Raw genomic sequence first — 27,653 nt, 5'->3', positions numbered from 1 at the left:
AACTCTCTTGAGAGTGATGGCCAAGTCTTAGTGACATGTTTCCCTGGCCTTCAAAGTGGTGTTTAGTACATAAGGAGAATTCAACTCATGCCTACTGAATAAATAAATGAGCGAAGAAGTTACCGAAAATGTAAACCCAGGCTAAACACAGATCAGAGGGAAGGCAAGCTCTGGTTTCTTCCACTAGAGGGCACTCTCATCGCGCTCTTCTCAGGCTGTCTCTCATCAACCAGCTGTGAGCGGCTGGCGGAGGCACTCAGGGTCTGGCAGCCTGGCTTCTTGCTGGGCTCCTGTCAGTCTCTTCAGACGCATCCTTTTTTCTCTATTTTTCTCTTCTCTCATGCCATGCTTGCCCTTGACAGTGCTTAACTACAGCAAATACAGACCCTTTCTCACTTCTTAGTTCTGGCCAAACACAGTTTAAATCATCAGCAAATATTAATTATTGATAAGTTTTGAGGGTACCAACCTTCCTGTTGCTTTAATGTTTCTGAGCAACACAAGGTGTTACTTTGCTATGTAAGTGGGCATATGCTTTTGGGAGAAGGGTTGGGGTTGCCTGGGAGACCCTCAAATCATACACACTGCCAGGTTTGACAGGCAATGCTTAGCCTTGACCACCATTCCAGAACACATATCCATCAGTACACATCTCACAGCACACATGGGGGCCCAACTGTGAAGTAAGCTCCACTATTTCTTTCTTTCTTTATTTAGTTTTTTTGAGACCCGGTTTTTCTGTATAGCCCTGGCTGTCCTGGAACTCACTCTGTAGACCAGGCTGGCCTCAAACTCAGAAATCCGCCTGCCTCTGCCTCCCAAGTGCTGGGATTAAATGTGTGCGCCACCACTGCTCAGCACTATTACTTTTTAAAGACTACTGTATAAGTCTTGTACTCTTCAGCCTTATGCGTAATGGCTCCTCTTTGTGGAGCTCCACGGAGCCCAGTGCTGGGAAACTACACTTACATTCTTGTCTTCAGTACTGTGTGTCTCTCTAGAGACAGTGGGGATTATGCAAAGGACCATTATCAGAATGACCCAGGCAGTGGGGAGCAGCGCCCCCATGCTTCCCATCACCTTATGATGCGGGGTTAAAGTATATGCTTTATTCCTAGAACTTGTTTGTAGGGCAGAGATAGTGAAGTGGTAGACTAAAGGGAAGAGAAGTTTAAAAACCATGAACTAAGTAAGACTAGTTTTTTGTTTTTCTATCAGGAGGCTGGTGGTGTGGGTATTGTGGAGAGAGGTTCAGCATGCTTGGCTGGAAACAGTCAGATAGATAGATAGATAGATAGATAGGTAGAGAAAGAGAGAGAGAGAGAAAGAGAGAGAGGGAGAGAGAGAGAGAGAGAGAGAGACAGAGACAGAGACAGAGACAGAGACAGAGAGACAAATAGTTTTAGGGGGAGGCTCTGCCTTGATCAAAAGGAAACAGATGGGGAAAGAAAATCATAAAATACCTATGATTTATTGTTTGATTGCTTTTTAATAATCTAAAAAAATCCCAGAACATTTTGAATATTCTGTTCTTCTATTCTTGGTTGTTAGAGTCTTGTTTAAGTGAGGCTTTATTGAATCAGGAGCACAGGGAATTCTGGGATTGTATGGGTTAAGTGAGGAACATGGTGTAATAGCTGGATATCTGGTCACCCTTGGATAATCCCCACCATCTCCAAAAAGAGATACCAGAATGGAACATAAGGATTCAAGTGTAGTTTCACAGCACGAAGCCCCATGGAGCACCATGAAGAGTAGCTGCTATGAATGAGGCTAAATACTCACATCATATTCTTTAAGAAATAATAGTGAAGCCTATTTCACAGGGGCAGGGCGCCTCCTTTATGATGTGAAAGCCACTGAGTTTGACTGAGTATCTGTGGAGGAGATCCTGTGGCTTCTAGAATCCCTTTCAATCCCGAAGTCTGTGGCTTCATTAAAATGGCAAGTCGCCAGGCCAGCCGAGTGTTATACCTGCTGCGTCCAGGGATTGATGTTAGTGTGTGAAAAGGAGGGGTGGACGAGGAGATGGTGGGCTTCTGACCTACGATGGGGAATCCTTTCTAGTAGCTAAGCTAACTCCAGAATCCTGTCACCCTGCCTCCTGACCACTGAGGGGTCATCCTGCATCACTGTGCATAGAATCAGAACCGCTTTAGCTTCTCAAACATCTGCTGAAAACATCCTATGCTTTTTTTGCAAGAGAGTAGGTGTTGGAAGGACAAGGATTTCCAAAACACAGGGAGCCAATGACTGTCAAGAAGATGTTCCTGAATGGCTGGAAATATGCACCAGGAGGGAGCGATGACAGGTGAGGGGAAGCTTTGCTGAAAAGCCTGTGTGTGTGTGTGTGTGTGTGTGTGTGTGTGTGTGTCTAACTGTTCCTGCATGTGTGTACAGATGGAGGTTAGTGGACAATCTTAGGTGTCATTCTTATGAACACTATCACCTTCTTTGAGACAGGGTCTTTCATTGACCTGGAGTTCACCATTAGACTAGGCTGGCCAGGGGCCTTAGGGCTCTTCCTGCCTCTGCTTCCCCAGCACAGAGATTCCAGTTATGCGCCATTGCACCCAGCATTTTTACCTGGGTTCTGGGGATTGACTTGGGTCAACCATTTCCCAGCCATGTTCAGTAAATTCTAAGGAGTGAGTGGGGCTTCCCAAGCCAAGAAGGGCAGGGAAAGGGCACTCTACAGGATAAAGACCAACTGTGCGAGGCCAGGTAATGACTGAATGGGAGATCTAGAGCCAAGGAGAAGTTAGAAGGTTCACTTTGAAGAGTTAGAAAGTTGTGTAGTGTGAAAGGGCAGTCATGGAGAGTCATGTCCTCCATGCTAAGAAGTGCCAGCTTTGTCCTTCAGGGACTGTGGATTCCTGGCATCCTTAAATCTTAGTGCTCTTTGGTAGATCTATTGTGCTATTCTTGGGACTTAAACTGGGTGTGTGATGTTTTTATTTTATGGGGCTGATGCTGGTGTTCTGAACAGAAATGCATTAGGGCTGTGTGTGCACTTGTGAGTGTGTGTGCCTATATGAGTGCATGTGCCTGTGTGTGTGCACATGTGAGTGTGTGCATGTGTGTACATATGTGTATGTGCAAATGTGTGTGTGCATGTGTGTCTGTGCATATGTGCGTATGTGTGCATGTAAGTGTGTACATGTGTATGCATATGTGTGTGCACATGTATGTGTGCCTATATGAGTGCATGTGCATGTGTGTGCACATGTGAGTGTATGTGCATGTGTATACATATGTACATGTGTGCAAATGTGTGTGCACATGTGTGTCTGTGTGTATGTGTGCATGTGAGTGTGTACATGTGTATGCATATATATATGTGTGCACATGTGACTGTGTGCCTGTGTGTGTGTGAATGCGTGTGTATGTGTGTGCATGTGTGTGTGTTTTCATCGATAATACAGTGAAAATGGTAGCTATGGGCTCACTGCTCCTCTATTTCCTCTGTCTGAATTCACTCTGGGATGTTCTCTTCCTCCGGACACTTTCTGGTGGACACATTCAATTTGGGGTTTTAAAAGGTTACTAGGTGAAAGCTGTTCTTACAGTAAAGATTTGTTTCGGGTCTTTGGAGAGAAAATTTCCCTTGCTATTTGTTTTTCAAATTTCTTCCTTCTCCCTCTCAGATTCCATGCTTGTTTAATCTTGTTTAAACAATTAGAGTCACTTTGAGGAAGCCACAGTTGGAGCACTTTGGGGAGGGGGCTGGGACTGACATCTCCCTGTTCTCCCTTCGTCTAGGCCTTTCCCACACTTGGCTCTTCTGCCAGCTGATTATCACATGTGAGAGGGCACCAGGTGACACAGCTCCTCTCCAAGGGCCAGCTCCTTCTGGATGCTGGGTCGAAAGGCTTGCCCTTCCCATGTGTGAGAAGGGGAGTATTTTTTTTTTTTTTTTAATTCACACAGTTGATTAAAACTCTTGGGCCTGATCTGCACAAAACTGTGAGAGAGGCAACCTGAGGCATGGGCAGATGTCAACTGAGAGTCTCTATTCCATCTTGTTCCCCCGGGGAGCAGCTGGGTCTAACCTGGGCAGAGACCCCTTTGGTTTAAGGTATGCAGACACCTTCTTTCTCTCCTGCTTCACTTCTGCTGGAGCCTCAGCTTCTTGGAGTTGGTCTGTGACTCCTGATGGCTGGGTGCTGGGGGGCAGTAGCTTCGACATACCACTGATAGCAAGGGCTGGTTTCCTAGAGCCTGGCGGAGCCTGAGGCCTCAAGTTTAGAAAGAACGCTTTCAGTAGGAGTTTGAGTCCCAGGGCTTCACTGGCAGGTGTGAGAAATTGGGCCAGGTGTGTTTAAAATGTGGCTCGCTTAGTCCTTGCGATAAGGAACATAAGTGTTTGACGAGTACCTTCCTTTCACTGGCTACATTACGCCCATCCTCAGGAGGTGGAAACTGAGACTTGGAGCAGTCCCCTTAGTTAAAGAAATGGCGTTGGTTCCTGGAGTGATAACCAGCTAAGTTTAAAATCTTAGCTGGGCGGTGGTGGCGCATGCCTTTAATCCCAGCACTTGGGAGGCAGAGGCAGATGGATTTAGGGGGCTGGTGAGATGGCTCAGTGGGGAAGAGCACTGACTGTTCTTCGGAAGGTCATGAGTTCAAATCCCAGCAACCACATGGTGGCTCACAACCACCCATAATGAGATCTGACGCCCTCTTCTGGTGCGTCTGAAGACAGCTACAGTGTACTTACATATAATAAATAAATAATTAAAAAAAAAAAATCTTGTGCTATTCCACTATGTCTACACAGGCAGGGTGGAGGTAATGGCTTGAGAGTCATGATTTTCCAGCCCACCATTAAATACAGTCTACTGAATTTCCTTAAATGAGCAAGGAACAATCCTCCTCCGGCCAACGTACGACTGCAGTCTATTCACGCAACATGAAACCACGAACACAAGCATCCTGGGTCATGAAAGGCAGCTTCTGGAAGACACAGGCTCCGTCTGAGCTTTTCCCATTAATCGTTTCTACCCATTCATTTATTTTGGGTTAGGCTAGTTCTGGCTAACAGACAAGTGCTAACAGGCACCAAGGTGGAGCAAAAATGTACAAGAGTCTCCAGCTGAGAAAAGTCTGTATGTTCACATAATTTTTAGTGTACTGGGAAGGCTGGTGCTATTTATTTTAAACAGTGTGCCTCCCCCTCAAGGCATGCTTTCTCAGCAACAGCCTCTAAGAATCTTCAGTTTGGAGCCACACTGAGCATGAATGGGGGAAGCAAGTGTGTGCAAAGGAGGACTTGTTCCAAAGTGTGGAGCTTGCTTCTGAGCCCTGGGTGAAGTTGCATACGTCCCATAGCCAATCAATCTTCTATGTCCTTTCTGCTTAGGTTATTGTCAAAATGAGCTGCAGTGTTCAAGTACGCCAATTGGCCTACGACTTTGGCCTGAGCATGCTGGGGCAGGGGATCGTTAGGAAGATGCTATCTTCCTAGAATTCTAGAACTGGTTGGGGAAGTAATGCCCCAAGTGGATAACCTAGTAGATCGTTCTCTTCCTGAAAAGTTCTAGAACAGTTACAGACTCATACACTATCTTCCTCCTGTCTTGGTCAATTCTTATTGCTGTGATAAAACACCACGACCAAAGCAACTTATTAAAAAGGAAGCATTGAATTGGCTTACAGCTTCAGAGGATTAAGAGTCCATCACGGTGGGGCAGTAGAGGAAGTAGTGGGCATGCTGGCTGGACCAGCTGAAATCTCACATCCTTGGTCCACAAACAGGAAGCAGAGGGCACACTGGGAATGTTGAAAGCACTGGAAAGCTCAAAGCCTGCTCCCAGTTACACACTTCCTTCAACATGGCTTCCCAACAGCTTCACCAACTGGAGACCGAGTATTTGAACGTACGAGCCTGTGTGAGCCAGTCTCATTCAAACCACACACTCCACTCCACACACAGGTCTGTGATCAGAGCACAGTACAAAATACATTCAGTCTGACTTCAAAAGTCCCCTGAATCTTCCAGTCTCAGCGCTGTTTAAAAGTTCAAAGTTCAAAGTCTCTTCTGAGACTCAAAACTTTTAGTCACCCCTGGTAAAAATAAAAAGCAAGTTATGAACTTCCAATATACAATGGTACAGAATATATATATTTCCATTCTAAAAGGGACGGATCGGAGAATAGTGGGGAAATACTTGACCAACGCAAGATGGAAACCCAGCAGAGCAAACTTATATTCTTACATTACAGTTCCATGTCTGGAGTCCAAGGGCTTACATAGCTCTTCCTGTTCAGCCTTGCTGCCTACCGCACACTTCTCTCTTGGGCTGGTTACATTCTTTGCGTTCCCTGTGTGCAGCTTTCCTAATCTGGGATCCCACAGATCTGGCACTTCCAACATCCTGGGGTCTCCAATGCACTCTAGGCTTCACTTTCACCACTTTAGCCAATGGCGTCTCAGGGCCCCCAATGCAGCCAATGGCGGCTCAGGGCCTCCATGCAGCCAATGGCATCTCAGGGCCTCCATGCAGCCAATGGCATCTCAGGGCCTCCATGCAGCCAATGGGATCTCAGGGCCTCCATGCAGCCAATGGCGGCTCAGGGCCTCCATGCAGCCAATGGCGGCTCAGGGCCTCCATGCAGCCAATGGCGGCTCAGGGCCCCCATGCAGATGGCAGCTCAGGGCTTCTGTGCCCAAGGGACTCCACTGTCACATGCCTGGCCTCATAGTCTTTCCTTACTCATATGTCCTTCATGATTCTAAAGCCAGAACTTACTGAGAACACTGCCCAGTTCAGCTGCTCCCTAGTTGTGTTTGAATCACAGCTCAGAAGCTTTTGCTTGTCGTTGCTTTTAGGAACAGAAAATTCCTTTTCAAAATCTGGGAGCCTATCTGGGTGGGTTCTTGCCCCAAGATCACCTTCCGTTTTTTCCAGTTTGGATCAATCCTCTCTTTATTCTCCTAATCTCTGTCAGAACAAGCCTTGGCTCCAAGGTTAAATTTCTTGCTGCTCTTCTTCAAACTTTACTTTTTTTTTTTTTTTTATTTCTGTCTTCCCCATATTCTCTTTCTCATTGCAGATCTGAATAAGAGTGATTACTAGGAATTATAGGAGGAAGGATTGCAGGTCTCTAAGGGAATAAGAACTCCACAGGAAGACCAACAGAGACTACTACTACTGAACCCTTGGGGCTCTCAGAGACTGAACCACCAAACATAGAACATACACAGGCTGGTGTAGGCCTCCCTGTACATATGTACCAGATCTGTAGCTTGGTCTTTATGTGGGTCCTGAACAACTGGATCCAGGGCTATCCCAAAACCTGTGGCCTGTCCATGGGATATGTTTTTCTAGCTGGGTTGCTTTGTGTGGCCTCAGTGGGAGAGGATGCACCTAACCTCACAGAGACTTGATGTGCCAGGGTTGGGGAGTACTCAGCAGGTCCCCACCTGCTCAGAGGAGAAGGGGAGGTGGTATGGGGGAGGGACTATGGGAGGGGGTGGCCAGCAGAGGGGCAGTAAGCAGAGTATAAAGTAAATACTTAGAAAAAAGAGTGATTACTTACTAACAAATATGGACAGAATCAATATTAGACTGCCTTGAAATCTCCTTGGCCAAAGAAGTCAGTTCATTACTTTTTAATTTAACCCCAAGCAAGTCCTTAGGGCAAGGATAGAAAGCAGCTACATCTTTTGCTAAAATATTGCAAGGAAGATCTGTAGCCTAGTTGCTAATATCATTTCCCACTGAAACCTTTTGAGCTAGGCCTCCGTAGTCCACTTGGTCCTCAGCACTATCCTCCAGGGTCCTACTAGGATGGCCTGCTAAATTCCATTTGTAGTGTCCAACCACCTTTCTAGTTCCCAGTCCCTAAGTCTTCTACACTCCTCCACAAACAAGCATGGTCAAGCTTATTACAGCAATAGCTTACTCCTTGGTGCCAACTTGTGTCTTAGTTACTTTTTTAATTGTCGTGAAGAGACATCATGACCAAAGAAAATTATAAAAGTGTTTAATTGGGCTTAGAGTTTCTGAGGGTTGAGAGTCTGATGTGGTGGGGCAGCATAGTAGGCAAATTGTTTGGAACAGCTGAAAGTTCACATCTTAGTCAGCAGACAGGAGGTAGAGAACACACTGGCAATGATGTGAGCCTTTTGAAAGTGATCCCTCTATCACCTCACCCCTGTGACATATAACCTCCTTCCATAAGACCACACCTCATAATCCTTCCCAAACAGTTCTATCAACTGGGGACCAAGTATTTAAGCATATGAGCTTAAGGGGACCCATTCTCATTCTCTCTAAGTTGCAAATGTCTCAGGAGCATTCTGAGTAGTCTTATCATCTGTTTCTCCCCAGGTTCATGTAGGCTCCCCCATGCTCATGGCTCTCGGAAGGAGCTGGAGTCCCTCTGCTTTAGTTGCACTAACAGTTGTGTGTTGTTATGCAACACATCTGTTCTCTCAGAAAAATCCCATGTGGGTTCCCGGTTGCTCTCCCTCTTTCTTTGGAGAATGAGGGTGGGTGCATAGCTTGGGTGGAGGAAGGGCACTGAAGTTACATCTCTGTAATGCAGCCCTCTGAGTCATCCTTGGTATCTGAGTATGCAGGGGCTGGGCTCCAGATGATAGAGCATTAGTAAATAATTGTGCTGCTCTTTGCACTTGTAAAAAGGAACAAATGTTAAACAACAACAACAATAATAGTAGTGTGATTTGGTTTGGAGAGGAGGCGTTGGGATCTCCGAGATGGAACACATATGGAATGCATTTGTGGCTCTGTATAATGCCCTATAAAATGATTGGGCTCAGATGAGAAACATTTGTCAGTGATGTTCCCATCACTGGGTGTGGTGGGGTCTGGTTTGGGCTCTTATTGGAGGGGATGCTTTAGAAGAAGAGATGCTATTGTTAGCTGTAGTGGTGGGGGAGGCTCTGCGGGGAATTCTTATCTTCAGGAACACACCAAGCCCGATATGCTTGAAAGGTTGAAACTGTCAGTCTGCCGTACAGAAGGTACGGTGGAGCCAACAGGAAGTGATAAGCACCCAGGAGGGGCTCTGTTAAAATCATAGATTGTGACAAATTCAGATTTGTCAAGTTTACCCCCCCCAAGATGGATATAGTACTTTCTTGCCAAGAATGAGGTAAGGAATTTACCAAAATTGTTGCAGGTTTGGGTAATCCGGGTGACAACCAGATTCTGTACATTGGTGGTTGGTGGTGGTGAATTGTTGTTGTTGGGTGCAGTGAAGCCCTGGCCAGGCACTTTTTGATGATTAAAAAGAATTGGCATGAGGCATGTGACTCCATAGATTCTGCTCTGGGAAGGAGGGAGTGGTAGACTTCCCCAGAGGCTGCTGTCCCTGGAGTTTCCAGCTCCCCTGTGGTTTGGCTTCCCCACTTGGGTGGCCTTGGTGGGCTGCTGTTCTTATCCCATTTCCTTGCTTCTATTTTCATCACCATCGCCACCGGTCATTGTTGGATGTTCTCGTGGAAATTCTACAAATATTTAAGAAACGAAATTGAGTTAGAGGTTTATGAAATAGAGAAGTCTGCACATTTAAGGGATTCCAACATACGCAGATGGTTTACAGAGGCCGAGTCTTAAGCGCTTTCCTCTTCTGTGACATAGATTTCTTTTTAAGCTTTGTTTGATAAAACTCAGCTTTTGCAGAAGTTGTTAGGGCTATGGGTAGATAGGAGAGCTTCCGGGAGACTGGAGGGGAGGGGTCCTGGGAGAGAACCCAACAGCCAGGAGAAGGACAACTGCTTGAGGGAGCTGTTGAATGGAGAATGGAATGGCTGCCCTTGCCCACGAGTCTCATGTGCTCATAGATGCCACTGGTTGAGACAAGGCAGTGATGGATATGGCCAGATCTAGGGGATGAAGCTCTGAGATAGATCATAAAAGATGGTGGTTTGGGGTGCTTCCTGGAGGAGAGGGGTCTTTGGAATTCTGGCTAGGAAAATGCTGGTGGTAAAGATAACAAGGGCAAGGCCTCTCTGTATAGGTTGGCGGGTTTGTGCTTCTCTAATTTTTCCTGTTTTCTTTTCTTTTGTTTTTGTTTTTGTTTTTTTTTTTGCTTTTTTTTTTTTTTCCGAGACAGGGTTTCTCTGTGTAGCCCTGGCTGTCCTGGAACTCATTCTGTAGACCAGGCTGGCCTCAAACTCAGAAATCCGCCTGCCTCTGCCTCCCAAGTGCTGGGATTAATGGCAAGTGCCACCACCACCCGGCTATTTTTCCTGCTTTCTTAGGTTTGCTATTCCATGGTCACATTTGGGTGTTCAAGAGCAGCAGAGAGGTCTTAGTAGAGGGTTTGCTGAAGGCTGGCCGAGCAAGCTCTCCCTCTTCAGTTTTAACCACCATCTCTTCAGACTGCTGTCCTTGTCCTTCAGCCGGAGGCAAACGAATGCATTTCACCACCCTGGGCATCTCGACCAGCTTGTCCTGGTGCTCAGAGTTGAAATGGACAATTTTTTTTCAAAAAGTCCTCCTTTATTTCCCCTCCTGATATTCAATTTTACCCTGAAATACATCTCATATTCTTCCTATAACGTTCACCACCACCACCTCCACCACTACCACCACCACCATCACCTCCACTACCTCCACCACCACCTCACCTCCACTACCAGCACCATCACCTCCACTACCTCCATCATCACCTCCACCTCCACCACCACCTCTATCTACTACCTCCACCACTACCACCACCTCTATCACCACCTCCACCACCACCACCATCACCTCCACTACCTCCACCATCACCTCCACCACCACCTCTACTACCTCCACCACCACCACCACCACCTCCATCACCTCCACCATCACCACCTCCATCTCCATCACCACCACCTCTACCACCATCACCTCCACCACCAACTCCACCACCAACTCCACTACCACTTCTACCACCACCTCCACCACCACCACCTCCACCACCATCACCACCACCTCCACCATCACCTCTACCTCTACCACCTCCACCATCACCTTGACCTCTACCACCATCTTCACCACCACCACCTCTACTACCATCACCACCTCCATCTCCACCACCACTACTACCACTACCACTACCATTAAAATCTTCTTGGGTGACCAAATTATAAGCATCATGTTCCCACATTCATGTTTCCCAGTGCCCTCCCCAAGTCTAGATTTTCTTCCTTGTCTGATGCTTGAAAACCTCCCCTCCATAGTCAAGTTAAATAAAAGTTGACTGAATGCTTACTTTTCATACAGATTTAGCACTTGCAGCACCCCTACCACCAGTAAAAGTACCCTGGGTTACATAGAATAACATTGGAGACATATTTTATTTCTGTCTTGAAGACAAAATACAAGAGTAACTAATAAAAGAAAGAAAAATATTTGTACCAAAAAAAAAAAACCAAAAAAACAAAAAAAGCAAAAAGAGAAAAAGATTCTAGGATCCAGAGGTAGACCATGTGCTGCTATGGGAGGACCTGGGTGTCACTACTAGCCAATGATAGACTTGTAGTCAAACACAATCTCACACACACTCATTATAGGAGCTTGGACAACTCACATGCCAGCTCTGAGCCTGAGTCTTCTCTTTTGTAGTGTGAGACTTAAGAACTAGATCACTGCCAGGGTTCCTTCTGGGGGGCAATGTGACTCATCTGTTCACTGGCCTTTGGCCACTTTCCAGCTCTGCCCAAAGGCTTGGGGTTGAGGTGATAATGGTTTCAATCTGAGAATAAGCAACTAAACCAACCTACGTGGGTCCTGGAAACAGTACGGCACAGGATTAGCTGCCAGACAGATAAGAGAGCCACACTTTCCTGCGGGACCAGAATCTGCCCTTTCTGGGGATGATGCTGTTGGTTGTGACCAGCCATCAAGATGGGAATGTCTTCAGAACCCCTGGCACAGAGGGAGGCATAGCCACATTCTTGTGCTCTTGTAAGTGATCACCTCCCTCTCTACTCTCTCAGCCCCAGAGTCTTACTGCAGTCCTTTTTAATACCGTTTTGAGCAGTTCTTCGGAAGGTCGAGAAGAATGCTCCACTAGCCCATCAGATAGCACCTGGGATCTGGATAGTTGAAATTACAAAACGGATCCAGAGAGGCTGATCTCACCCTGAACATAGGCTTCTATCAGCCTGTTTCCAGAGGGTGCTGAACTCGTGTCAGGGCAGAAATTACAAGATCAAAACAACGCCAACATTAAATATTACTTAGAGTTTTTTTTTTTAATTTGTTAATGTTGAGTTCATGACCCAATTTCCCTGGTTTATTAAATGCCAAAATATTAGTTTTGAGGAGTAGCAGTATGGGTCTGGGAATCATCTCAGGACAAATAAATCATATGCTTTTAAATTCTCTCTAAACCTAGGAAGACTTATTGTCATCCAGGATAATAAATTTCATCAGACTAACAATTCTAAAGAAAGATTAATTTTGGTCCCCGGAGAAGATTAATAGAAGGAAGTCCTTTGCTTCATGAATGTTTTGCTCCTCCAGCCAAGCTGGTTTGTTCTCTGCATCTTCTCTCTCTGTGTTGCTTTCTCCTTCACCTCGGCCAGGATTCAAGCTGCACCTTTTCTTCACAGAAACGTGTCACTGGTACCCTCCCAAACCCATTCCTTCTGACAGTTTCCATGGATAAGAAACCCAACTGGAAACTCACACACACATGTGAGAGTGAACACATGTGTGATGATAAGCAAACACATGTATGACTGTGAGCACTTGTGTAATGGTGAGCAAGTACATGTGTGATGGTGAGCAAGCACATGTGTGATGGTGAGCAAAAACATGTGTGATGGGGAGCAAAAACATGTGTGATGGTGAGCAAAAACATGTGTGATGGGGAGCATGTGTGATGGTGAGCACATGTGTGATGGTGAGCAAGCACATGTGTGATGGTGAGCAAGCACATGTGTGATGGTAAGCAAGCACATGTGTGATGAGAAGCACGTGTGATGGTGGGCACATATGTGATGGTGAGAAAGCACATGTATGACGTGAGCAAGCACATGTGTGATGGGGAGCACATGTGTGATGGGGAGCACGTGTGATGGTGGGAACATGAGTGATGGTGGGAACATGTGTGATGGTGGGAACATGTGTGATGGTGAGCAGGATTCTCAACCCCTATGGCACATTGCACACTCAGTCTTCAAATGACGGGCTAGACAGTTAAGGGACCCTCTAGCTCTCCCTGTTCTAGATAGCTCAAGGTGTGAAAATTTGCATGCACATCTCTTCTCTGTAAAAACAGATTTAGGGCGTTTTTGGGTCTGTTGGAGTTGCACCATAACATGGAAGTCTCATTCTATCCCTGTCTGTAAGTTCAGTACTCTGCTTCCAGATGATAAACATTATATCTATCCTGGAGGGACACATTCATTTTGCTTCTTATGGTTCCTTAAGCCTCCATGAATCCTACAGTCATGACGTCATGATTTGAAACCTGTTATGGCTGACCGTGTGAAATAGTCTTACTTTTGTAGGGCAAAGTAGTCCACAGAGGCAATTTCCTGTGACTACTCTAATACAAAAGCCTTTGCTGAGACTACTTCTTCAGTCTTGTGGTTTTGTCTTTTGTTTGTTTGTTTTGTTTATTTTTCTCTCTCTCCCCACCACATTCCTTGGAGCACTTTTGCTCTCCTGAGGAGTCCTGCTCTTCCTGTGTACTGCCTGAGATCAGGGCACCGGAAGAAAGTAGATGGTAGACTTGAGCTGGGGTATTAAGGAGGGTCTCATGAGGGTTCCATTTATAAAGATGAGTTCAAATTGAAAGGGAACTGACAAGGGGTGTTGAAGCCTTTGTGGAGACAGCAATAGAAGGTAGTCCCTGTGCCCCCCAGTCCTGAAGAAGCCAGAGGAAGGAGGGATCACTACCAAGCTGAGGACCACAGTAGAACCGAGGAGAGTCCCACGCACAGGAGATGTGATGTAGTGAAATGTATCTTTTTCCAGTCCCAAGGTCAGCAGGGAGGCATCATTTCCTTCTTCCTGTTCTTGTCTCTCTGCCTGTATCTCCCACAGACCAGCCTCAGCCAGAGCCAACAGGCCTGGCCAGAGCAGGAGGGAGGGGACCCTGCTACAGAGGTCAGAGTGGCTACAGTGTCAAGAACTGGCTGGAGGAGTTGGTGACCTTCCTATTAGTTTTTGTTTATTGTAAATTTCCACTTGGCCAGACTGGACATTTTATCTTTTGTGAGTGAGGCAAGAGCCTGGAGAACATTTAGAGAATTATTTACACCTATTATATTTTAAACCAGACAGTACCTCAGCAGCTCAGTGGTGATGCAATCGATGCTCAATGTTCTCAGCACGAGCTTAACCAAATGTTAATATTCTACCAGATTTAGTTCAAATATTTATTTAAGGAAATAAAGTGTTAGCAACTCAGCAATAACCATCTCCCCTAACCCTAACCTCCTCCCTTGTAGCCATTTTCTCCCTGAAGTGTCGCCTTTCCATAATGTTGTCATATATTCGCAGACAACACACAGTAGGTATGTTTATGTTTAAATGGTTAAAACTGAAATCCCATTTTTGCAACTTAGCTTTCTTTAAACTTAACTACATATTTCTTTGAGATTTATTTATGTTAATAAGTTACATGTAGTTCATTCTTTGTATTCTCTTTTTGTATGCAGAACATGTGCCGTGTACATGTTATGTATATGACAGCGTGTGTGTACCTAGGTGTGGAGGTAAGGAATTGACATCGGGTATTGCCCTCCGTCATTCTCCACCTTAGCTTAAAACCAGGTTTCTCACTGAACCCGGAGCCCCCTGATGTGGCTGGCTAGTGGGCCTCAGGGAAGTTGTGTCCTTATTTTTTCCCAGTGCTAAGGTATAGGTATAAGCCACCACACCTGGATTTTCTCATGGGTGCTGGAGCTCTGAATTGAAGGACCCACACTAATTTTAAGGCCTCGTGCTCAGACAGCAAGCACTTCTCCCTAGCCCCCAGCAACAGCTCCTCATGGGACCACACTCTACTTTAGTGCACGTCTGTGTTGGTGGACATTTTGGTTGCTCCAAGTCTCTTCATTTCTCTCTCCTGACTCCTCTCTTCCTTTCCTCTTCCATTCTGAATCCCATCACTATTGTTACAGATTCTATGGTAAGCATCCTCAGATCTGATTACATCACTTCTGAGACTCACACCGGGAAGAGGAATGTCCATCTTCAACTCTACCGAGAATGCTACTTTATTCCCTAGACTGGTTGTACCAATTTACAAAGTCTGCATGAGCCAGGGACATCGGAAGCCTTTTTGTGTCTACCCCAAAGGGCGTAGAACCTCAAAGGCCTTGATTCTGGGGTCCAGGGAGGCTACAGCAAAGGATTCCTGTGCAGTGTTACTGAGACTACAAAGACAGAGAGTGCCGGTTTTGTCCAGGCAGGAGTGTTCCAGTTCACCTTTCCTCTGGTGGTATATCACTGTATTCATGCTGAATCCACCCAGGGCTGCTATGCAAAGAGGTGAAGACACTTGCCTGCTCCAGCTCCCTGCTGGGCTGAGGCTGACATGCCAGCTGGTGCTGGGTGCCAAGCGGCTTGGCAGTGAGAAGTTCAGCTGTTCCTGGGCCAGGAGGCAGCGGTGACTGATCACATAACTGAACATCTTTAGAGCTCTTTTATTTTATAAAAATAGTCTTTGCAGAAAGCAGTGAAGATTGCGAAGCTTCCTGCCACCAGCAAACACAGCAAGAGAGGCTAGGGTATGGTGTGCGAGCTTCGGAAGCAGTTAGGAGTTCATCAGGGGCTGGTCACCTCGGACACCATGCTCCAGGTTTCCTCTGTGTGAGCAAACACTTTGTTACAGTTTGGGAGAGTGTTTATTTTTGAAAGACAGATCACAAAATTATGAATTCTAAACTAGGGTCTTGGTCAACTGTCTCTGCTTTGGTGACTCTGAGGGAGGGACGAGAAGCTCAGGGTGTCCGGGAGGGCGCTGCCAGTGTCTCGTCAATGGCTGGGTGCTGTGAATTCAGGGTTGAAGAAGAGTGAGAGTGGAGACAGAAGCTGGGTGCTGGAGAAGCCCAAAACCTATGATGTGTCTGGAGGGTGTATGTGCACAAAAGGAGGGAAACAGAGTAGTGAAAAGCTTGGTGGCCAGTGCTGTAAAGGATGAGAAAAAATAGGAATGATGATGGGAGGTTGTTTTGGAGATGGTCCTATACACTCCATCCACTAGGTGCTCAGCCCCTAGATAGAACCAATTACTACTGTAGGCTGTAGTGTAGGTCAGCGTAGCATGGGGCAGAGGGTGTTCTTCAGGTTAGGAAGGAAGCATAGGTGCATAACTCTGTGTTCCCTCGCCTGCCCTTTACATGGGAATGAATTGAATTGACAAGCAGCTAGAACAATCCAGCATTTTGCTTTCCGATTATGATTCACATACCTCTTAGACATCAGTGTATCTGCATAGAAGATATCAGGCACAGAGACAACATTTTGAATCAAGTGTTAAAGGGAGCAAGGTCCTCCTTCACCCTCGGGAACAGGAGCGGGGGCAGGGAGGGAGGTCAACAAACTGTCCCCATGAGTCGCAGAAAATTAGGGAGAAAGGAAAGGGGCCTTTTGGAAACCTACATCAGAGGACAGAGCCATCTTCCAGACAGGCAGTCCCATAGGTAGAACTTGCCTTCCAATCAGAGAAGGGCTCTTGCTTTCAGAACCAAAGTCAGGGACATAGTCCAACACGGTGACAGAATACTTGAAACCCCGGCTTTCCAGGAGTGCCTGATTCTGGGTTGGGAGGTCTCTGTGGGGAGGTTGAGTCTCTTCAGAAAACATTGAAGAGGAACACAAGAAGCGACTTTCTTGAGGAGCCCTGCTGGGCACACTGATAGACACATTTCTAGTTTCCTCATGGAACCATTTGGCCTGCTTCTTCTCATTTTATAGAGGACACATCCAACAGACAGAGAATTTTAACCATTTCTGAAAGTTAGCATGTGGTGGAGCCTCTGTTCTTTGATGGCCTAGATTCTTCTCCGGCTCTGAGGAAATGAGGGCAGCAGCAAGAGTCCTTTCACAGGCTGGTGATGTGCTGAGGGCTTTGCTCTGGTCCATTCTGTAGTCTATCATCACCATCCAGGGAGGCCAGCATCTGCCATGACAACCTGTAATGTATCTTGTCCTTGTTGGAGTGCTGTGGGTGAGAGGGTGCTGAGTGAGTGTGGCCATGCCCTTCTGAGAATTTACACCTGTGGGACCTGTCATGCACATTTATGTTCAGTTTTTACTATTGCTATATACACACAGAGAAAGGCTTATCACAAACAAATACCATCAATTAATTATATCTGAGAAATACCTGTGTAACGTCCATCCACTTGGATGAGGAGAGGGACCAGTTTCTCCAGAGTTTTCTCTCATGGCCACTCCTCCATCTCCAAAGTGTAAGCTTCCTTAAAGTCAGGCTCTAAAAAAAATTTTTTTTATTAAAGACACCAACAACAGCAACAAACTTCTAATGTTACAATTGATTTTCCTTTCCTCATTTTGACCTTTAACTCAGCCATATGGTGGTATATTTCCTTTACTATCAGTTTTCTTTTTCATGTTGTCAAGTATAGTTTACATATTTCCATGTTGGCATAATGTTCCACTGCACTTGGAGCCCACAACTTATTTGTAGATTTTCCTATTCATGGGCATTTGGGTTCTCTACAGTTTTGGCTGTGTACATAAAGCCACTGTGAACACTCTGTAGGTCTCTTGATGATCGTATGCATGCATCTCTGCTGTATAAATCCCTGGGATATAGGATAATACTCAATGCCAAACTATTTTCCAAAGAGGCTGCATCAATTTGTATTGGCAGCATGTGAGAGAGCCTGTCGTAGCATATACCATTATTTTTTGGGAAAAGTGGCACTAGCCATCTTATGAGGGGTTTGATATTTTCACCTCTTTAATCACTAATGAGGTTGAAAAATTTTTCCTACATTGGCCATTTAGGTAATTATCTGTGTCTTGTCCAGCTCTTGCTTCTTTAACAGAAACACTGCACATCAGACAGTTTATGAATTGTCTCATCAGTGAAGTTACGTAGTACAGGCTTGGTGTACCTGGCTTCTTCAATTCAGCATGGATTTTGAAACTGACTTAAAATGTGTGTACACCAGAAGTTCTCAAAAAAATTTTTACTGTTGAAATATTGTTGAATATTTAATTGTATGGGTGTATCACATCTGTGTTTTTCTTGTTGACAAAATACTTGGTTTATATTCTTGTATAAATCTTGCATAGATGCACATTTTCATTTTGCTTGAGGAAATGTCTAGAAGTGTTTGTCAGAAATCAGCAGTCTTGTTTCATAGTAGATAGTCAATTTAGTCCTCCCTCCCAGGGATCCTCGGGTCCTACTTATTATGCAGGCTCACCATACCACTACATGCCAGCCCTTTTCATTTGAGCTATTTTGGTAGCTATGGTGATATCTTATGATTTTACTGTTATTGCTTTGATAACTGTTGGTCCTGAGCCTCCTATTTTTACTGGTTCCTCATATATTATCATTAGCTAAGTACATGCTAACATCTCTTGCCCATTTAAAGTAAACTGGATTATCTTTATATTATTATTTTGTAAGGTTCTTGAAATTAATATATCCTTTGATGTATATTGTGACTATTTTATTCCAGTATGCTTCTTGCTTTTTAAAAATTAGCTATTTAGAATCTAAAGTGTTTGTGGAAATATACTTACATTTTATTTATTATTTTGAAAATTCACAGATGTATATAGTGCCTTTTAATTATGCTCCCCATCCCTTCTTCCATATATCCTGGGTCTGCCCCAATATCTTTCCTGCTTCATGTTCTCTTTCTCTCTCTCTCTCTCCCTCCCTCCTTCTCTCTCTCTCTCTCTCTCTTTCTCTCTCTCTCTCTCTTTCCCTCCCTCCCCATATGCACATAGGTATGGGGTTTCCAAGGGAGATGAGCAACCTGTCAGTAATTATGCCTCAAGAAAAGTGATCCCCTTTCCCCTCAGCAAACCATCAACTGCTAATTTCTCCTTGGATAAAGGTAGGGGCCTGGGAGCACTGGTTCCCTCCACGCTGGAATTTTTAATCAGCTTGATCTCGTGCAGGTAACCACAGTTGCTGTGAATTATGTGTGCCATAGCCATGTCCTCTTCAGGGGACAGAATTTTACAGCACCCTTTCCAGTCTGCCAACTCTTACATTCTTTCTGCCTCCTCTTCTGCAGTGTTCCCTGAGCTTTGGGGTGAGCAGAGGGGTTCTCACAGATGTCTCATCTGTGACTGAGTCCTCTCAGATGCTATTTCTTGGCACTTTGAAAAGCTACGTGTCTCTGCATTGACCACTACCCACAGCAAGAAGATTCTCTGATCAAGTCTGAGAGCAACACAAATCTGTGGTTTTCATTTGTCTGTTGATGAGGACAGGTTTGAGGATTTGTTAAAACTCTCCTTTTTTTTTAATCTCAGATGGAAACACTGTTGCATGCATAGATTGCAAAGATCTTCTAGTGTCTTTTAGAATGCTTGATAGTTTTATTTTTCACATTTAGGTATATGATCCACCTATAATTAACTTTAATTATAGGGTTGATTTTCTTTCCATGTATATGGTAGGCACCTTTTCCAGTCTCTCTGTTAGATTTTCCCTTCCTCACATGACAGCTTTGATGTGCTGGCAAAACACCAATGAATCATATGACACAGGCTTGTTTTTTTTTTTTTTTTTTTTTTTTTTCACTTACTGCTTTGATCTATGTGTCCATGCTTATGGCTTAACTGGGGGTGGGGAGTTTTCTTCCTGGTCACTGAAGGCTCATGGCTGGGCCTTCTACACCTCATGGAGGCATGCCTGGAAGGTGGCACAAGACATGACAGCCAAATTTCCTGAGTGGGAGACCTGAGAAGGGAGGAACCACAGCGCAACATAGTTTCCAAATCAAAGTGACACATTGTTATGTCTGTCCAACCCTATTGTCTCAACGACAAAGCTAAAAACAGTAGGGGAGACGTCTATACAGGATGTGTAAGCTGGGAAGTTGGAGTCATTCTCGAGCATTCTGGAATGTGGATACCATGTTCTATCTTTCACTTATTAATAATTCATATTCTGTACCCATGCACAATATCACTCCAATCCCTGAAAGGTGTCATTCCATTATAACATCTGCTCATAGTTCAGAATCTTTCCTTCAAACAGGCTCCACAGTTTCAGTCACCCTTTCTCAAGCACAGCTGTAGGTACGATTCTTCTCAATGTGTGGACCGTGAAACTAAGGGCAGGAGTTATCCATCCTTGTAAACCTGTGTAGCAGAGACCTAGATGCAAGATTATTAAGATAGATACTTCTGTTTCAAAAGACACAGACCCAGGCTTATGTAAACTCATTGGCTCACAGATTTTGAAACCCAGCCAGGCAAATGTAATTGCTTGTTCAGAAGTCAGCCCATCCCTGCCCAGAGATATTCCCTGAAGTTCTTGACCCCACTGGAGCATCCTTTCTCCTTTAAGGAAGGTGTCAGGTGTTTGCAGTGAAAGGTTTTGGTTTTCTAGACAATTTCTGTTTTGTAGAAGTTTGGGGTTTTAAAGGTCTCTGTTCATTTTGTATTGTCCGTCACATTTGCTGACCGTTAGCAGCAGTCTGAAGATAACAGCAGTCTGACAGTGGTTGAAGGACAATGACCTTTTTAAGCTCTTATTATTTCATTTTTTTTAAAGATGTAGCATCAGAGATCTTTAAACTCAATAATAGAGTCTGAGAAGCACATCTTTTTGAGTTGGTTCTGAGAACCACACCTTTCTCTGCCTTTCTGAGATCTTTAACAGAGGTGACAGGCCTGGCTCAGCTCACCTTTTGATCATTGTGCCCTAGGGTGCTTGAGTTGAAGCTTTAGTTGGAATATATATGTATAGTGTGTGTGTGTGTGAGTGTATTATTTATCTCAGAACCTTAAAACCCAGAACAACCCTGTCTTTCTTAGCTCCTCTTTCTCCCCTTACATTTTAACAAAACAGTATTAAAACAGAAACCAGGTGGTACCTCAAAGACTTCTGGAGAGTGTCTTAGATAAATTAGCTAGCACATTAGGTACATTACAGGAGACAGTGTTGGCCAAGTTCTTCTGTGTCATGGAGGGCCTCTTCTCTTCAAAATCCCAACAAGACTTTGCTCACCTCCCCTGAGAACTCACTAGCCCCTTGGGCAAGTGTGACTACTGATCAGGAAGCCATGCAGTCCAGACTTGCCTTGTACTTTCCTTAAAGTTCTTACAGCCATTCAAGTTTCTACCCAGTGACTGGTTCCAACTCTACTCCTGCAGTTTAGGTTTTGTTAAGGCAACACCTCATTTTCAGACTTCCAAAACTGTGTCTGTAGATACAGTAGAAAGAGAGCATCTTAGATCTTTCAGTGTTGCTCCATCTGACCCATCAGGACCTAGGGGATAAGGTAACACTGCTTCTTTCAATGGAGGTGTCATCTGGGTGTACCTGGAGTCCCAGGATTATGTCAGTGCTAAGCCGTTATACACATATTCCTGTGTATGCAAACACACACACACACACACACAGAGAGAGAGAGAGAGAGAGAGAGAGAGAGAAAGAGAGAGAGAGAGAGAGAGAGAGAGAGAGAGAGAGAGAGAGAGAGAGAGAGAGAGAGAGAAATCTAGTGTGACTTAGGGGTCTGAAATGACTTTTCCATGGCCACATAGTACAGAAGTGACCACATCCTCCTTTTAGCTCTCTTTACAGGGCTCCTTCCAGGCTCCAAGTGAGCTCAGTAAAGGCCTTGCTCTGTGCCTCCAGTCAAGCATCTTCAACGTGAGAGACCTGAGGAGCACTGCTGGGAAGAATGCTGGCAGGCCAGGCCACTGGGGTTTCTGCCAGAGCTGTGCTGTTATTCTCTGCAGTGAGCTGGCATCTTGGAAGATCAAAGAGCAGAGGATTAGCGCTGTTCCTCCTGCTCCCATCTTTTCTTTTGTATTTGGAGAGAATGAAGCAGGGATCTTTGATTTTTATTTATTGTATTTATTGGGGAGGAGGGTTCTTCTTTCCCTGGGATTGAAGTTCCCAGCCCATGTTGAAAATGATGGAATTTGAATGATTTAGCTCACCTGTCCCTGTGGTGATTGGGCAGCAACACCATTAGACACTGAACTTCAGGAGCAGTTTCTAGCCTGCCCTGGACTTCAGGACCCTGGCCACAGACTTCTCCGTGCTCCTACCCAGCCATTACCTTTCTCAAACTGCTCACTCTCCCTAATTAACAAAAAGCTGAAAGACATTCTGAGCCATCCTATAGACAAACTTTAATTTTTTTTTCCTTTGCCAGAAACCGAATACTTCAGGGTCAACTTCAGAAAATCTCTGTTGAATGTGCCTTTTGTTTTTAAGAGACTCATACTGCTACTACCCTGCCTTAAGTTTGTCTACTCTTCATGCGTAATGGCACTCACTCTGTGCTCACACTACGCCAGGCATTCTGGACAGGGCTGGGACATGAAGGTGCATAAGGCATGGCACTGTCCACAAGAGTCTTCTCTGGACAAGGTTAGAGAAAGAGATGTAAAGAGAGCAAAGAACAAGAGTAGAGTGAAATGTCAAGCCATTGGTTTCTAGCAGTCTGCCATTTCCTCCTGATCCATTCTCTTCAGTGATCATAGAAGCACTTTTCTAAACTATAGAATTAGTCATGATCATGTCTCCCTGCTACCTAAAGAATGAGAGCCGAGTTCCCAGGGTGCCATTTAAAACCTTCACAAGTTGGTCCCCATCTGCCCTACTTCCTCCCAGCCTCCTGGTGTTTCCCTTTGGAACTCCAACTTTAGTGGATTAGATTAGAAGATGTCTTGGTCCTCTTCCTGTAGATCCATTCTTCCATGCCCCTTCTGGTCCACTTTGCTTTGACTATCCACTGGATTTCACTCATCATCTGGCTAGCCCTTGCTTATCTTTCCACTGTTACTCATCACCCAAGACTCACCAACCTCAACTTTCCTTCCCCGGGGCCGAATCAATTGCATTCCTTTTAACGTAGTACTACTAAAAAGTTCACTTCAGCTCGTTATATCTAATTCATAGCTTAGATGCTACGAAAGGGAACACAGCATCCAGAATACCACAAAAATGTCCTTGTCGAATGACTGAAAAATAAAGTGTAAAATCTTTGAACTATGCTGTGCACTACTGTAAAGTGTGTTGTTGTACTTTTTTACTGGTAATAGTGCTATGAAAAAGAAAAACTTTGCAGAGTCCCCAAGTGCCTGGCCAGGATAATCAAAATTCCAGCATTTGGAATCAAAGGCACTTCCTTGTCTGTTTTTCATCTTCTTTCTTTCATGTAAAGTTTGTGGGTCTGGGTTGAGACATGGTTGTAGGTTATCTGAAGTTGTTGACATCCTATAAGATAGGACTAAATGGCCTGGGGCTCCCATGTGGGAAATGTGAATACAGAGGAGAAATGGAGAAGGAGGAGAGAGGAAATGAGCCTTTGAGGATGCTGGAGGCCAGGAGAAAGTCCCTCTTTCACCTCATGGCTATTGCCGAAGTTCTATGCTGTCTCATGGTGAAGTTGCATGGAAGTGTGTGGAGTAATACTTGCAGATAATTTGAAACTTAGATGTGAAATGGCTTAGACATGATTCATCAGTGGCTGTCAGTCTATCTCCCCCAATAGCTTTATGAGTAAGTGGCAAGCTATCTGGCCTCAACTCTTTTCTCCTGCTAAACCTGGCTTCGAGAATACAAACAAGATGCTTCAGAAAAAGAATTTGCCCCACGTCCAGTTGGATAAAGATTTCTCATACGTTTGGGAAAAATCACTCAAAAATTTCAGCCTTGCTTGCAGATTCATCTCCAGAATTTCATTTCACAGTAATGACCACTGTTTCAAAACACTTCCCACAGGGAATCCTATCAATGGATAGGAAGTCTCCAGAAGGTTACAGATAAGGACTGGAATGTTTCCTTTATTTGAAAAGTGAAATCACTGAAAACTGACCCACGTGGTCTTCAGAGCTGGCTTCGTGTTCTCTGTTTGCAGGAACTTGCAATGTTGGTGCTGCAGGGACATGAGAGAATCTGCTTTAGCCTCTTGCTTGGCATATGGAGTGAGGGAAGTTAGTTTAAGGTCACATAGCTTGTCAGGATGGAGCTGGAACCAAGACCCAGCTCCGTGAAGTTTTGGTCCAAGTTTTTTTCCTCTATGCTAATTAGCCATGTGGTAAAGTACTGAATGGAAAGTACATTTATTTTCTGAATAAATGTAGAACTCTATTTACCATTTTACAACTGTCTGTCTGTCTATGTGTGTATGTATGTATGTATGTATGTATGTATGTATGTATCTATCTATCTATCTAACTATCTATGTGTGAGTGTGTGTGTGTGTGTGTGTCATGTGATTCTCTCCTTTCACCATGTGGGTTCTGGGGATTAAACTCAGGTCATTAGACTTAATGGTTGTATTATTTTTCTGAAGCACCAGGACAGAAGATAACTTGAGGAGGAGAGGATTTGTTTCAGTTATAATTCCACAGTACAGTACATCGCTGAGAGAAGTCAGAGCAGAAACACGGACAGGACTGGAACCTAGATGCTGGAACTAAAACAGAGACCACGGAGGAGTGTTGCTTACCGGCTTGCTCAGCCTGCCTTCTTATAGGCCTCAGGACCATCTGCCCAGGGGTGGCACTGCTCACAGTGGCTGAGCCTTTGTCTTAGTTTGAGTATCCATTGCTGTGAAGATACATCATAACCATGGCAACTCTTATAAAGGAAAGCATTTAATTGGGGCTGGCTTACAGTTTCAGAGGTTCAGTCCATTAACATCATGGTGGGAAGCATGGCAGCATCTGGGCAGACATGGTGCTGGAGAAGGAGCTGCCAGTTCTACATCTTGTTCCAAAGGCTGCAAGGAGGAGAAACTATGTCACACTCAGTGTAGCTTGGGCATATATGAGTTTTCCAAGCCTGTCCCCATGGTGACACACTTTCGCCAAGAAGGCCACACCTACTCTAAGAAGGCCACACCTCCTGATTCCCTATGGGCCAAGCATTCAAGCATGTGACTCTATGGGATCATACCTGTTCAAACCACCACAGCCCTCCTATATCAAATACAAAAAGAAAATGCAAGGATAGGCCTATCTGGTGAGGGAAATTACTCAATTTATGTTCCCTCTTCCCAAATGACTTTAGCTTGTGTCAAGTGCACATAAACCAGCCAGCACTTCAGTGGGTTCTGTTTGCCGTCGTCTGCCACAGGAAAACAGCATGCCTGCGCTTTCCTGAAATCTGCAGTCATCTGGAGACAGTCTTGGAGGAGGCTTGGCCTTCCAGCGCTATGTACTCAGATGAGTTGCTGCTGTTGAAACTACTGATGAAACACACATAGCTGGAGTTTGAAGACTGGTCAATTCAGTGAACTTACCTGCTATCACTGTGCTCTCATCCATAGCCCTCAGCCTCTTCTACCTCTGTCATCGAAAAGTGCCTCCGACTTCTGTATGTCTGCGTCCTGTCTCACCCCACCCAGGACATACTTGCTTCCCTCCAGGGTTTCTCACTAAGCATAGTAGAACCCCTGTTCTGTTGAAACAGACTGCTCTTGGTTCTCCCAAGCGTCTCTTCTTTCTCACCAAGCCAGAAGCTCACATGTCCCCTGGAGATTTCCCCTGCAGCTTCAGCACACCCTCCTTCTCCCTTGAAGGGTCTAAGGCAGAGTGGGCTCCTCCCTGTCCCATCCTCCAGACAACACTACGGAGCCATCCTCAGGTCATTTGACTCTGGGGACCCTTATTATCACTTCAAAATATACTTCTGACTTGCCAAAGCTTTCTCAAAAGGTTTATTGATTCTGAAAATTTTCTCCCTCTTATAACCTTGACCAACAATTCCATGTCCTCAGACTTTGAAAATGGCTTGTGTTTGTCTCTCAGTGAACATCAATGCTTTTCCTTCTTTCATAAAGGCAAAACTAAAACTAAAACGGCTGTCTTTTTTTTTTCTCTCAGTTCAGAGAAAGAAGTCCAAGTGTCAAGGCCAACCTCTGGGAGGTAGTTGGGTCTTACTCCTTCTTCCAGCTTCAGGACATGGAGGCCAGGTCTCTGAATCACACATCTGGTGTTCCCTTTTCACTGCCTGCAGTCTTTGTTCCCGCAAGAGCCTCAACAACAGTTAGGCTACTTCAGAGCCCCCAGTCTCTCCCCAAAGAATGCTTTCCTCCTAGTGCTGACTCAATCGTGACTAATGTGATCCATGGAGCTGGTGTCCAGCCTCAGTTCAATCTAGGAAAACAAAAGTCCTGGGCCTAGGTAGAACCTTCCTCATTATAAATAACTACCCTGGATCAGCTAGATGTTGATGCATTACACTGGCTCGGGTTGCTAAAGCCCAGATTGAGCTGCGGTCTAGACCAGTCCTCTGCTACAGGGTCTCACAGCCACCATTACAGGACTGATAGAAGTTTCCGTGTTATGTAGACTCAGTCTAGGGTCTGCTTCCTGCTACATGACTTTGGGCAGGATAGGGGTCCTTGTAGGTTGTTGGTCTGAGAGCCTTAGTGCTTAGCTGATGGCGGGTAGGGTGACCCAGAGTTTTTTGTCATGTGGGCCTTTCCACTGAGGGGGAGAGGGAAAGGAGGAAAAAGGAGAGAGAGAGAGGGGAAAGAGAAAGAGACAAAGAGACAAAGAGAGAAAGAGAGAGACAGAGACAGACAGAGAGCGACAGAGACACGCACACAGACAGAGAGACACAGAGACAAAAATAGAGAGAGAGAGAACATTATTAGAAGATCCAACTCAAACCCAAAGGTGTTCCATCTCCAAAGTCTTTTCCTGAAATGCTGCCCACTATTTTTTTTTTTTTTTACAACACATTTCTCTTCTTATATTTGGATGCTTCAGAGGAAAAGTGACTTCTGCCTTCTGATCATGCAGTCATTCCCCAACTCACAGGACACCATATAACCATGTCTTGAAGTTTACAAGTTTCCGAGCTGCCCCTGTTCTGGACCTCCCTAGTGTGCCTGCCTTTTTTTCTTACCACCTTCTCCCTTCAGCCTTTCTTTGTCCTACACACCTTCCAAGTGCTCAGGTATCTGTGTTTGGTTCTGTCTACTTCACTACTGATTTATGTCCTCACTCTTGACCAGTTCTCATGCTGCACTGTATATATTAATTTTGTATTTGAATAGAGCATACTGTGTGAGAACCACTAGGAAGGCTGGGAAATCAGTGTACTGTGTAATTTAGAGACAGAGAATGACCAGTTCACACCTTCATTTGGAAAGATAATGGAAGGAAAAAAAATCCCTCATTTGTTATGATCATTGACTTTAGTTTTTTTTTGAAGCAGGGTCTTGTGTTGTTTACACTGCCCTTTAACTTGATATATAGCCAAGGATGACCTTGAACATCTAATCCTCTTGCTTTCCCCTCTTGAGTGCTGGGCTTATAGGCATTCACCACCATTCCCTGTTGTATGAGGAGATGGCTTTGTGTGTGTTTGGCAAACCTCTTACCAACTGAGCTATGTCTCTAGCAAAAAAACTGCTTTAAAAATTCTCATCATTATCATCCATCTCAGCCAAGAGAAACCTAGGGAAAGATAAGCTAGCTAGATCTGAGTGCCCCCTCCCTCATTGCTGAGTGTCCCCTCCCCTATTGCTGAGCACCCCTCCCCCATTGCTG

At 45.0% G+C, this 27,653-nt stretch overlaps 1 long non-coding RNA gene across 1 annotated transcript in view; it reads left to right on the top strand.

Annotated features, from left to right (window-relative positions):
• The window catches only part of LOC116093522, a 79,161-nt gene that overhangs the window by 41,008 nt on the left and 10,500 nt on the right, over positions 1–27,653 (top strand). The window lies entirely within an intron of this gene.

This window comes from Mastomys coucha, unplaced genomic scaffold, assembly GCF_008632895.1.
Source record: "Mastomys coucha isolate ucsf_1 unplaced genomic scaffold, UCSF_Mcou_1 pScaffold16, whole genome shotgun sequence".
NCBI classification, from domain to species: Eukaryota; Metazoa; Chordata; class Mammalia; order Rodentia; family Muridae; genus Mastomys; species Mastomys coucha.
This window is presented reverse-complemented; position numbering and strand designations above follow the sequence as displayed.